This window comes from Pleurodeles waltl, chromosome 4_2 (genome assembly GCF_031143425.1).
Source record: "Pleurodeles waltl isolate 20211129_DDA chromosome 4_2, aPleWal1.hap1.20221129, whole genome shotgun sequence".
NCBI classification, from domain to species: domain Eukaryota; kingdom Metazoa; phylum Chordata; class Amphibia; order Caudata; family Salamandridae; genus Pleurodeles; species Pleurodeles waltl.
The window spans coordinates 524487589-524501627 of NC_090443.1; the positions used below are offsets into that span (position 1 = coordinate 524487589).

At 45.6% G+C, this 14039-nt stretch overlaps 1 protein-coding gene across 1 annotated transcript in view; it reads left to right on the top strand.

The window, feature by feature from the left end:
• Nucleotides 1-10141: 10141 nt before the first annotated feature.
• KLHL20 (kelch like family member 20) overlaps nucleotides 10142-14039 on the top strand; it is a 155424-nt gene continuing 151526 nt past the window's right edge. Inside the window, exon 1 of the mRNA XM_069232038.1 lies at nucleotides 10142-10532. The gene's annotated coding sequence lies outside the window, so the exon portion shown is untranslated. The remainder of the gene's footprint in view (nucleotides 10533-14039) is intronic.

Genomic DNA, 14039 nt, shown 5'->3' on the forward strand with positions numbered 1-14039 from the left:
CAGCACATCTGTCTGACCATGCAGCAGTGGTTCTAAGGTTGAAGTGTAAATCAGAGGCTCAATTGAGAAGATGGACTTTAGACCGGTCACTTCTAAATGGTCCAAAGTTGATAGAAGCTCTGAAAATTAAGACCAGGGAGTTCTTAGAACTTAATATGAACTCAGCGGCTTTTCATGTGGTTTGGGACTTTTATAAGGCTTTTATTAGGAGTGTCCTGATAAGTCTTTCCGCTCTGAAAAATAGGGAGTACAGGAAGATAACACAGGATCTTGAGCAAGCAATTGCCCGCTTAGAAGGGGACTAGAATCACAGACAGAAGAAAAGGAGGGTGAAACTCTATGGAATGAAATGTCACTGAAAAGGGCCTCATTAGCAGCCGTTATAGAAGCCAGAGTGAAAGACCGATGGGAAGCAAATAAATTAACATATTTAAAATATGGTGAAAGAGCAGGGAAACTGTTGGCCTGGAAAACCAAGACGGACTTGATAAGAAACGAAGTAGGAGAGATAAGATGCATCGCCACTGGGAAAGGGTTGAGAGATGCCTCAGAGGTGCAGAAGACGTTATTGAGTTTCTTTTGAGTCCTAGCAAAAACATCTAGCAAAACTGAAGATCTAGCAAAAACAATAGCATTTAGATAGGAATGGCCCGAAGATTTTCAGATGGGAAAACATGTTGATGAAGATAAGGCAGTTTTGGAGGAGGCGATAACACCAGAGGTCTTCCAGGTCATTTGCAAGGGCAAAAAAGGGAAGGCGGCAGGATCTGACGGATTACCAATTGAATTCTACTCAGAGATACAAGAGATAATTAACCCGGTTCTAACTAAGTTCTTCAACAGCATTCTTAAAGGAAACACCCTCCTTCCAAAATCATTTATTTTATATTATTTAGATAGTTTTCTATAGCGCTGGCAAGACCCGAGGGTATCAGAGCGCTTTACAACAGTATAGGTAATAGGCGAACAAGTTCAAAGAGACTGTTATACATGTAGGTTTCCCAGGGTCAAAAGAGATAGAGTGCCGGAAGTGGTGGGGTAGGAGGTGATAGATCCTTTTTGAAGGGAAGGTTGGTTGAGGAGGAATTATTTTAGTTGGTTCTTGAAGATCTGGTGGGAAGGGCTGGATCTGATGTGGACTGGTATGGAGTTCCAGATTTTAGGGGCGTTGCTTGAGAAGGAGCATGTCCGAGTTTTATGCTTCTGGGTTTTGGGCAGGATGAGGAGGAAGGCGTTAGAGCTTCTCAGTGTTCTTGTTTGACCTGCTTTTAGGAGTTTGTTGGCAAGGTATTCTGGTTTCCCGGTGTGAAGGGCTTTATGAGTTAGGCAGGCAGTTCTGAACTTGCAGCGGGCTTCAATTGGGAGCCATTTTAGACTCTTCAGGGCAGGGGAGATGTGGTCATATTTTTTAATTCCAGTCACCAATCTGGCGGCTGCATGGAGGGTGGACCTCATGGGGGCAAGTTGGGATTTGGCCGTGCCGGTCAGAATGGAGATCCCATAGTCTAGTCTGGAGAGCACCAGTGCTTGTGTGGCCTGTTTGAGATCATCTTGGGGAATGAAAGATTTGATTTTGTTCAGCAGTTTTAGGCTGTGGAAAGCATTGTTGGCGTTCTTCTTGATATGGTCCTGCATAGTCAGGTTGGTGTCCAGAGTGATTCCCAGTGACTTGACCGTGTTCGTAGGGGTAAGATTGCTTTTGAGAGCATCAATGGATTTCAGCCATTCTTGCATCTGGGGGAGCTGATTTGTTTTTGAGACGAGTATTTCCATCTCATCCTGGTTGAGTTTCAGGTGGTTGTGGGATAGCAAACATTGAGCTTCTTTAAGGGTGCTGTTCAGGCGGTGTATGTCTTCTATAGAGGATATTTCCATGTAAACTTGAGTGTCGTCAGCATAAAGATGGAAGGGGATGTTGGCTTGGTTGAGGATGGTAGTGAGTGGATCCATGTAGATGTTGAAGAGTGCGGGTGAGAGGACGGATCCTTGGGGGGCTCCTCTGGTGATTATTGAGGTGGGCTAGGTCATGTTATTTATTTTTACTTGTTGCGTTCGATTTTGTAGGAAGGAAGAAAACCAGCGGAGGACTGTACCTTCTATGCCAATTCTCTTTTGGAGGGAGTCCAGAAGGAGCTTGTGATCAAAAGTGTTGAAGGCCGCTGTTAGGTCTAGGAGAATCAGAAGGCAGTATCAGTCAGCGTCAAGGGAGTTGCGAAGGTCATCTACTATGTTGAGAATGGCTGTTTCTGTGCTACAACCTTTTCTGAAACCTGATTGTAGGGGGTTAAGAAGGTTGTTGTTATCTATGTGTTGGGTTAGTTGACGGAGAACACATCTCTCTAGAGTTTTGACAAGGAAGTGTAGGTTGGAGACTGGTCTGTAGTTGTGAAGGTTGTTCGGGTCAGCTCCTGGTGTCTTTAGTATCGGTGTGATTTGACCCAGAATGAGGCAGTCCGGAATCACACCGGTTTGCAGGGAGCTGTTGATGATCTTGGTCCAGATAGGGGTGAGGGACTGGTGGAGTTTTGTTGACAGGGCGGATGGGAGGGGGTCTGCTAGGTGAGAGGATGCTTTAGAGGTGGACAAAAGTTTGGAGATATCCGTCGTCAGGAGTGGGTGGAAGGATACGCAGCTAGTGGGAGTTGACATTTGCTTGTGGTTAGGGCGATAGACTTCAGTTCTAAAAGGCGGGCTGTTAGAGGGGGGTAGGCAATAGATGTTTTTGTTTTTGCTAGGCGGGGGAGCCTCTGTGTTTGGTGAAGTATCTGGTTCAATTGAAAGCTCAATCTTGGTGATTTTGTCATCGAAGAAATTCGCGAAATTATCACAACTGTCTTTGGTTGCAGGTGGGGGTTAGGGGTGTTTGGTAGTTTGTTGTTTGATGATGTTGAAGAGCTCCTTTGGGCGTTTTTTGGCTCCGTCTAGAGCATTGCGGAAGAAGGTGTTTTTTTCATTGGTTATGTGTTTTTTGTAGTTTCTCCGTTCCCTTCTGAGTTGTTCAAGGTGGGTTGTGGAAGGGTCGGATCTCCAGAGTCTTTCGGCTGCTCTTGGTTTTCTTCTTTCTGAATTAAGATCATTGTTGAACCAGGCTCTGGATGGTGTGTTTCTAACTCTTTTCAGTTTTATGGGGGCTAATTGGTCAAGGATGCTAGTAATAGTTGTGTTGTACTGGGTGGTTAAGTCAGTAGTTGAGAGGTTGGCCGATGAGAGCGGTAGTAGGGAGCTGATTTTTTCTTCGAGGGTTGTTAATAGGATTTGGTCAATGTTTCTTTTCCATTTGAATGTCTCTTGTGAGTGGTTGGTGTGTTGGGTAGTTTTATTAAGATGGAAGAGAATAATGTGAAGGTACGACCAGTGGACAGGAAGAATATCGTCGATTGAGAGTGAATCTTTTTGAGCTATGATCGCATCTAGTGTAGCTCCGTTGATGTGGGCTCGGCCCTTGCAGTGGTGGGCAGGGTATTTGCTATGTAGAAGGTCATTTAAGGATGGGATTAGAGCATTATTATCGTCTTTCCATTAGAGGTTGAGGTCACCCAGGATGATGAAATTGGGGCATGAGAGGGAGCAGTGTGTTATTAGGTCAACTAGGTGATCCCCAAAAGGTAAAGAGTTGCCCGGGGGGTGGTAGAGTAGGTGGAAGGTTACATTGGAATTGTCACTCATCCTGATGGAGGCATTGAGGTGTTCACATGAGTTTTACCTGAATGAGTCTTTTATCTCTATTTTTATATTATTTTTGTGAATGATGGCAATGTCTCCCCCATGGTGGTCTTTTCTATCTTTGTTGGTAATTGAGAAACCTGGTGGAACGAGGGTATCCATGATCGGTTGAGAGTGTTCGTCAGCCAAGTCTCTGTGATGAAGGCAATGTCAATGTTGTGATTAAGGATGGCATCAGCTAGATCCACAGCATGTTTAACTGCCGATCTGCAGTTAATGAGCATACAGTTTGTTTGCTGATAGACCTTGTCGTCTATAGTGGAAGGGATGTTGGCAAGGTGGGCTGGAGGCCTGGGTGAGGTTGAGGGTGTGAGATTTTGGCCTAGACTTGTGATGGCCTGGATATTGGATGGGGGGGTTAGGTATGGGCAAGGGCGAGTTGTAAGATTGGGCGAGTTTTATTGCTTCAGTGTGTGACAGTGGAACGATAGTTCTTTTTGGCCTATGGGCGTTGAGGTGGTAGGGTCTAGATGGCCAGTTAAGACTCTGGGGGATGGTTATATCAGGGAGTAGAGTGTGGGTATGGATCAGAGGGGTGCAGAATGGGGTTAAGGCTTCTCGCTATCATGTTGATGCATTGTATGATGGTCTCTAGTTGGGATTCTAGGTTGGTGAGCCGTTCGTTAATTTTAGATGTGAAAGTGAAATTGGAGGGGGGGTGCAGGTGATGCGCTTCCTACTGTGTTGGGTCTGAAGCGATTGGGCTTGATGGTTCTCTAAGTCTTTGGGTGGTATGTGGGAGGAGACAGCAGTAGAGTAGTTGGGATTGGTATCAGGGGCTGTGTTAGATGTGACATAGGATGTGGGTGGAACATGGGTGTCTCTACAATTAGTTGCGTCTTGTCTGTTTGTGGGAGGCAGGAGAGGGGGGTTGGGAGAGGGAGCTGTTCTGGGGGAATCATGGATAGGTTCAGGGAGAGGGGTGGTTTTGTGCAAGTGGATTGTGGTGGTGTAGGCTTGTGAGCCTTTGAGGATGTTGGGATTGATGGTTGTTGGGTATAGGGAGTTGGGGGCTGAGACAGGGGGAGAGGGGTTTGTGACAAGGAGTGAGCTGTTCAGGTAGTAGAGATTGTCCTTTGGAGGGGAGGGGGTGCTGAGGGTTGTGTTGGAGGGGAGGTTGGTAGTGTGGGTAGAGTGTAATTTTATGAGGCTGGGGATCGTGGGGGGGGCTCGTGTGTTGGGGGATAGAGGTTGTGAGATGGCTGATTTTAGTGTGGGGAATATGGATTTGAAAGCTCGGAGGTTAGTGTCATTGGCTTGTATCGTGATGGTTCTGTTTCTGAAGATGGAGATAATGGCGTTCCCCTGGAATGTGGGCGAACTGGAGATTGTGAGTTTGCAGCCATAGGGGATATTGGTGGATTTGGAGGTGAGGAGGTAGCTGGTAAGGAAAGTGTTCCATCTAGCTGGGCGTTTAGTGAAGAAGATAAGATCTGTCCTTTTAAGACCTTTATGGGCATTGAAGTAGGTGTCCACAATTAGCAACTCAGGGTGTTGCCTGATCAGTTTGTGCTTAAAGTTTTTAAGCGCCGTGGGGGAGAGGTTGTTGGGGGAGGATATGGCGAAAGAGTTGGGACCGCTGGGTTTTAGAAAGGAGGAGATGGGTGAGTTAGCAGGTTCTGCGGGGATCAACATCTTAGGCTGGGGGTTATTAGTAGGGCAGGTTGGAGGTTGGATGCGTTTGTAATGTCTATCTGGGAGCTATGGAGGCGGAATAAGGAGGTGGGGGAGAGAGGAGAAAGGAATGAGAGGGACCAGGTTAGTGGATGATTATCCCAAACTATTGTGCAAAGCACTGAAGGTCCTACATCCATTCTTGACCACCTATCCATGTGAAAAAGCTTTCTCTGCTCTTCTGCTTCTAAAATACACGCAGAGATTGCCCAAGAACCATTTAAGAAATTGTGAATGTGACCTCGGAACTCAACCCCAAGAGATAAGGCTAAATATTGAAAAGCTAACGCGTTCCCACCAAAAGTCTAATTTTTAAAAATATTTTCCTGTTTGTAACTAGTAAAATATTGCCAATTTGAGTATCCGTCTGCTGTGTACCTCAGTATGTACTGTGCATATTTTGTGCACTGTTGAGGTTTAAATCCTAAAAATGGTCTGGGCGTCCCTCGCTCCAGATTGTGATCTAGCTGTGGCTGTGCTGAAGCAAACAATGGTGGGCGGGGAGCAGCCGCTCCGACATCCGTCCACACTCCGCTCGCTGGGGGAGGAGGGGGGGAGGAGCAGCCCCCAGTGGAAGATGCGTGGAAGAGGGGGCCCCCTGAGGGGCCAGGAAGCCGGTGCCGGGAGGGAAGCCTCTGCTGGATTCCAGCGAGAGCGGCTATCCTTCAGCCCGGAGGGCGGCGAGGGTGTGGAGGCTCTCTCCTCGGATCCGGATCCAGGAGTCCAAACAATGGCTGGGCAGCAGGCAGGAGGCTGAAGACTCAAGAGACATTAAGGTATGTCTGGAGGGCTCTCTTGTTGTCGGAGCCGACTGTTCACTGTGCAGGCGGGCTCCGCTCCCTGTTGATTCGGTGAAGGGGGAGCTCCAAAGAATACCTCCAAGACTTTCACTCGGTGCCTCCAAAGTTGCGATGGCTGTCCCTGACGGGCGCCTCCCCTGTTTTCTTGTTGGTGCGGCGGCCGCCGGAGGTAAATCTAGGGATTTTCAACAATTGTGATCCCGTCCCTCGGGAACTCCGGGAAGTGCTTCCTTCCTCTCGGCCATTTTGTCCGAATTCATGGGATGAAGCCGTGATCATCCTTATACTAAAACCAGGGACGGATTCTCTGACATGTGAATCTTACAGACCAATCTCATTACTGAACAATGATTATAAGCTATTCTCCAATATTCTGGTTAACGGGTTGGGTAAGGTGTCTGGGAAATTGAGCCAGGGAGACCAGAAGGAATTCGTAAAAGGCAGATATATGCATAAGCTGTCCCATGAGTTGATTGGAGCTATAGACATGGCAAAGGCAAATAAACTTCCTCTGGCTGTAATAATGTTAGACGCTATCAAGGCCTTTGACAGAGTGAACTGGGGGTATCTCAATACTCTTTTAGAACATCTTAATTTTGGGGTGAACTTCTGTAGGGTTTTGAGAAATATCTATAAAATCCCATCAGATAGACTATTGTTAAATGGGAATTAAACTCCGGTGTTTACTATTTAACCTTTGTATTGAACCGTTAACTCTGATAATTAAGAAGGATCCCCTAATTAAGCCATTTACCCATATTGACTGGGAAAAGAAAATATAACTATACGTGGATTATATTATGATTTATACTGGGAACTTGTCTTCTACAATGGACAGGCTAGAGCACTTAACATGAGAATTTGGTAAGGTGTCGTGGTATGCAGTTAATATGGCTAAAACAGAAATCATGACAAGGAATCTGGGTGACAAGCATAGGTTAAAAAAAATAAGAAATAAACTATTTGGGTGTCAAGATCTGCAATGATTTGGAAGATATTGCAAATGTAAATTTGAAGTGTGTAACAAGAGAGGTAAATAAACTCCTGTTAAGTTGGTCTCACCTCCCGCTAACTTTATATGGAAGGGTAAATTTAATAAATATGTCTATCCTTCCAAAACTTACTTTCCACATTAACATGAAACCTTTACATTTTAAGAAGGTTGGGATACAAAAACTGCAATCTAAACTTGACAGCTTCATCTGGGCTTCCAAGGGAATCAGAATAGCAAGGAAGAAGCTTAGAAAGAAGTACGATAGACGAGGGATAGCTTTGCCTGATATCCAATTATATGCTTGGGCCTTTCAATTAAAGAACGCAAAACACCTGCTATCAGGGAAGGGGGTAATCAGCTAAAGATGGTCATGCTAGAAGGTGAGGGAGGAGATGGGTCAAAATTTATGTATAAATTTGGCCACCCCAAATTCTACAAAAGAGTAAGACTGAAAGTCCTGGAAGCCGCTGCTCATCTATGGGCTCAGATAAGGAAAATAACAAATATATCATATTAAAGAATCTACATCCTTATATGGGACTCCCCGGGTACACTAGAGTGCTTCAAGGACTCCCTATTCCTACCCTTAAAAGAAGTGGGCATTGTAGAATGGGGTCAGATACTTCAAAAAGTGAAACTAAACTCCTGGGAGGAACTTGTGGCAATGACATAGGGATTCCCTATCCAAATTTAAGTATTATCAACTACAAAGTTGGCCCAATCGCTACGATAAGCGGGAGTGGACACAAACGAGCTGGGGGAGCTGCTGATTAAAGGGCCAGCTTGTAGGAAAGAAGTGGCGGCTTATTACAGCTTATTTTTAGATAGTTTGGATCAAGACCAGAATCTCCCTGGCTCCTTATGGGCTGAACTTGTCCCGAATGAAGAGGTAATTTGTTTATGGTTAGTCTCTTGGCGTCTTCTTAACCAAGTGGTGAAACCTGCGCATTTGAGAAGGAACCATCTTCTTGTTCTTCATAGGGCGTATTATACCCCCAAGAAAATAGCCAAATTTGGAACCGAAGGGAATATGGTTTGTAGGAAATGTGGTTTCTCTATGGCAGATGACCTCCATATGTTTGTGTTCTGTCCACACATCCAGAGTTTTTGGGTAGAGGTTTGTGGGTTGCTAAATGTGGTATTATATCTACAGTTAGTGATGAGTTCAGAATTCATTCTCTTCGGTTGGTCACCTAAGATAGGAAACTTGTACGGTTAGTAAAGGAACTTGTTCTTTTTTATATTGCTGGGTAGAAGGGAGATCTGTAGGCAATGGACATCTTCAAAAGCCCGCTCTAAACCTGAATGGCTGACTGCTGTAGCTAGCGCATGTAACCTGGACTTAAATCGATCTTATACAAAGGATGTGGCAAAGTTGTGGAGGCCTTGGACATGGTGGGTAGAGCTGGGTGTTTTGCTATGATAAAACTTTCTGCCCCCAAGCTAGTAACCATCCGATGTTTATAGCCATATGAGACTAGGACATGATGGTGGGCGGGTACACCCGCAGACCCTTATCTCCTAGATTTGACATTCTGAGCATTTGGACCATTCTGGGGGCGTACAAACAGAGTAAAGGTCTCATGCTCTGAATGGAAGCACATAAGGTAAGTGAGGACACACACAAAAAAATACTGATTTGCTTATGGTTCGGTCCATACAGAAGTAGCATTGTGTGCAAAATAATGATGAACTATGATGCCGCCCCATGTAATTACCAGTGGCTGAGGTTAATTCAAGCATTCCATCCATCCCTATTCTGTATATTTTGAGAGATGCTTTAAGTAGGATGGGTATGCCCAGACATGGGTTCCGCAGACACTATGCTACTGGATCCAAGCTATACTCAACTGATGAGCCCTAACAAGGGCACAACCAGTCATGGGTTACTAGTGTTCGGGTTCAGGGAGGACCTGGCCTGGCAGTTCAGGCTGGACTGTTCCTATTAGAGCAGGGTCAAGACCGATTTGCATGTCTCTGGTTAAAAACTGAGGTGGCATGGTGTGCAAAATAATGATAACTGGGAAGCGGTCCAGAGTAATAATTTTTTTGTATACATCACGAGTATTTTTTGGGGGCTGGTTTCAATTATTGGAGATAATGCAGGGTTATCAGTCAGTGGAACTAGTAACAGGCATAAATGCTGTCATCCCATAAGTCAGTCAGTCTAGGTACCACTTACTATGCATGTTATGTTCACTGTAAAGATCTTACTCCATACAGTGCTTCAAGTGGAAACACAGAAGTGCGGGTACTCGCCATTTAGATTACTGGTTTGCTCCTGAAAAGTGCCGGTACTCCCCCAGTAAGTCGGTTAATTCTGACCTATGCATAACCCCGTTAATGCATGGGTCAGAATTACTATTTGAAGATTTTTAACGCCTCCCATAATTATCAACTGTTTTATATCGGAGGCTTTAAATAACTTAGCTTTGTTACATTTCAGCAGGTCAATCCTGATGACATTTTAACAGGGTAAAAGTGTACAGTATTCACTGTATCATGCACGTTTTGCACAGACTCGTAATAGGTGATAATTACCTCACAAGATTAATAATGTACCCCATAACATCGTAATTTATCAACTCGTAATCACGCTCTTTATATATTGCAGCACTGCTGAGAAGTGCAGGTTCGACCTCTTTCAAATTAAAGAAGAGCATGTACTCGGTTCCGGACAGAACTTGCCCATTTAAAGCGCGGACTCCACGCGTTCAAATATTTCTTCACGTGCTATATGTTTCACGAAAAGATAATGGAAAAATGGGCACCATACGGGGGGTGTGAGAAAGACCTTTAGCGCGTCTCAAGGGGCAGTCCCATATTACTGAAAGAACACAGAGAAACAGCCAGTGCACAAGTGACTGTCTAAAGTGCTAGGCTCAACAACCAGGAAAGTAGAGCCGCAGTGCACCTGGGAGGGCCCTGGGAGGCGACTATAAGAAACGTCGCTTTAATGACGTAATCTACAGGCCGAGCGGCTCTCGGCGGAAGTTTAATGGCCTGAACCACGGTGGTCGTGAAGCCCGCTGAACGAGGACACGGGAAGCGTGGCGTCGCGACGGAAACTACGTGTTGTGTGGCTCTCGTTGGGAAAGGTCTGCTCGCCACAGCAATTCAGCACGAAAAACAATACTGTAGGGGCCATAGGATGAGATGCGCTCGTGACGCGGACTACAGGCCGGGTGGCTCTCGTCCTTGCAAGTCCCGTTCGCATGGGTCACTGGGGTCTTACAGCAGCCTTGGGCCCCGAGGAGACTGCTCACCGAGAGGGACCGGCAGAAGCCACCCAGGGAAGAGGCTGAATCCCACGAAGGGACGGAAGGCAGGACTCCCAAGAGGTACACGCTGTGCATTAGAGAGATGCCCCCCCTTATGAAGGGATCGACCGGGCGTTCTCATCGGGTCCCAGGGGCACCCACTAGCAACGAAAAGCCTCGCCCTCCAACCGCTGAAGCAGGTCGGGCCCGGCCTCTTGCAGAAGTGATCTGCTTGAGCACTCTGGCTCTCTCCTGCGTATCTCTAGAGACCTGTTCCCCGTCCGTATGTGGGTTGATTCAGATTTCAGTTCAGTTGAGTCTGTTCGTTGAGGAGTGGATAGGTCAACAAACGATATCCCGCACCGAGAGAGGAGTGGTATCTCTATAACCTGACGGCCAGTGCCTCGTCCTCTCGACTTGAGGGTGACAGTATGCAGCAGTTCTTTTATGCCCAATGCCCCGGTTAGAACAAGGGGACAGTGCACTGCCTTCCCATACACCCGAGGAAGAGTTGGCTGTGTGCCATTTGCATGGGGGTTCTTTGGAGGCGGGGTGACAGATTTGTGCTGTATAGCTCGTACATAGGTGTTAGGGTAATTTTGGAGTGTCAGTTACAGGTTTTGCTTCTCTTACAGTCGTAATATTAATTTGCTTTATATGAAGCTTAATACCATACTTCTAATGTTCTTAAGCGCGATGATCAACAGGTGTTATAATTACACCTGATGCCCATCTTACTCTAGATTTTTCAGGACACTGTCTCCAGTCGTGAATGATTTGAGGTGTGTTATTGTAATTTTTTTTTTAATGGAACCAAAACGCCTACAACACTGAAAAGGCCTTCGGTTATTATATTAAGGTCAAGTGAAGGCATAGAAACAGTTTCCTTGATGACTTGGAGACAAGCTTTCGCTTACTCTTGGCCCGTTGAACGGTGCGTAAATTTATCAACCTTCACAAAAGTAAGTGGAAGGCAGAAGGGACCTTGCAGGGATTTAAATTTGCAATCTGTCATTAGACACATATTTCATTTGCAAGTGTTTAGACATATGTTTAATTGGCAAGTGTTTATCTCACTGACCAGTCCCGGAGATGTCGTTGGATCCTAAGCACCTACTACAGATTAATTGGGCCTTGCCCTTTATGTAGAGGACGGAAGGCAAGCTTAGACTCCTACTACACAGTGTTAATGTCCTTTGCAGAAAGGAAGTTATCACCATCAAGCAGAAAGTGTGCTGTATCATTATTTGAAAGGTAGAGGGCTATAACATATTTTAGAAGCAAAAGCGGAGAGTTTGGGAGAACTGTAGTTTAATATACCTTTAGTTCGGATCACAAGAATTACGCAGCAATGGTGAACCAAATTATGCAGCACAGTTGTCGGAATTATGTGGCACAAAAAGACCAGCTATGCAGCCTAACGCAGCGGTATTATTTCACTTCTTTAAAAAAAAAACTCAAATTAACATTGCATTGGCAAAACTTTCACTTCATTAGTACCACTTAACACCAGACTACCACAATTTGTAACTATCAGGTGATTGATTAACCTTTTCCATGGTCTCTCGTTGAGCAGCACCACATGCGCCTCTTTTTTTTTAAGTGACTTGTTCCGCTTATGCTAGAAACTACATTTTGTTGTTAAAATCTGCAAATTATGTGGCAAGTCTGGTAAATTCATAATTATGTTTAAAACTTAGTGTTTTTGGTGCATTCATTTATAACCTAGGAAGACACCAGATTTGGTTCTCCGTGTATCCCTTAACAAGTTCAGAATCCTCCTCCAATACCCTTCGGGCTACTTATGAACTGTGCTAATTACTGCCCACTTAATGGTCCTGGTGCTTTTTATCTGTTGCATTGCATGCCTTTCATTTGATGCCACGAGTGACTTGTATTTTGGAAGCCTGTTTACTGCCCTGAGTGGTCTGGAGTGGTGAGTTCTCTCCCGGCAGCCATCAATTACATGTATGTTCTACAAAACACACCATAGAACCTGGTACAGTTCTAGGTATAATCCTGTGTGGTGTGTGTATTTTTTTTTTTTTTTTTTTTTTTTTTTAAACCTTTATCAGTTTCATAAAATAACATTGTAGTGACGAAAGAGACAGGCACATAACACAGCAGGTGGAGTGCAAGATTGCCCCATGAGATACCACTTAATGTTACAATGTGAAGCAGCAACATCAGGGCTAATAGGAGTGCAATACGATTAGCCGAAACTTTTTTCCAAATATTTAGAAACACAGCGCACACATCCGCCCTCATTTTATGTTCGCTTGTGTGCATCAAACCAGGCGGATCACTCCAGGCCCCCAGAACTGTTTCTTGCATCACTTTTGTCACTTGACCCCATGGAGTCAGGGTCCAAGAGCTTGTCGCTCAGTCTTCGCCATGCAGTGAGGTCCTCTTCTATTCTGTCATCTGGTCTGCTTAATTTAATGCATTATTCTTCAGTTAACGCCCATTCTGTTACACTTCCACCCACATGCTAGCGATCTATGTCAGGAGCACGCTGTCCCATCCACGTGATGGCCACCCTGTGCCTAGCGAGCACCAGTGTTAACCGTAGGAATTTATATGCCAATTTATGACCCCTAGGCCTTTTGATATTTCCTAGAAAGCACCACTGTGGGGTCAACTCCAGCCAGAGTGAAGTGACACCTGTCAACTCACCCAGTGCCAGAAACCCTGTACAGCACCACAGCCCCAGGCCAAGTGGAGGAATTCAGCTCCCTGGGCTCCACACCCAGGTCAGTGCTGGCGCAGGAAAGGGTCCTGGGAGTTAAGTATGTACGTTGTAAGAAATTATAAAGAATTCATTTGTTAAGGGCTTTGCATGAAACAGACTGCGTGAGCTCGTGAATGTGAGTCCAGTCCCCATTGGCCAGAGTTGGAGTCAGGTCCACGTCCCAGGCTGCGTGAGTCCGTAGCAGGACATCAGCCCTCATGGCTTTGTAGAGTAAAGGAGATTAAATGTCTACCTAACTTGCAGACCAACAGGGCTCTTAGGATACCCGTCGACTCAGACGCAGCAGGAAAAGTAGACCAGGTCTGCCTGACCACCTGTCAGGCTTGCATGCTGTAAGATTTGTCCCTCCTCCAACTGAAATTAAAGCTGAGCATACTCTAAGGTAGTAAAGTGTCTATTAGGGTACACGCCTCAAAGTATTTCGCAACCTCCGTCCCTCCATGCCTGGAAGGACATACAGGCAGCCAGTTGTTGGATCGGAACCAGTATCAAGAAATGAGATTGGAGGGTAGTGTGGGAGAGGTGGGGGATAAGGAATCAGATACTGGACCAAAAGGCCCCTCGAACCTTGACGATTTCATTCAGACTCCTGCTTATTCAGTAAAATTTCCTTCACAGAATATATTACCACCCTGCCAGAGCCCTTAGTCCTGCATACCTCAGGTGTGAGTACCCCAAAGGCGCACTCCTACATGTAAGATGGGAATGCCAGACAATCACACAGTAATGGGAGATGATACATAGGTCCCTTGGAGAGGTCCTTAGTCATCACATACCCTTAGACTCCAAGATGGCTCTTGTAGGTATCATGGAAGACTGGAGTGGACCGGTAACAG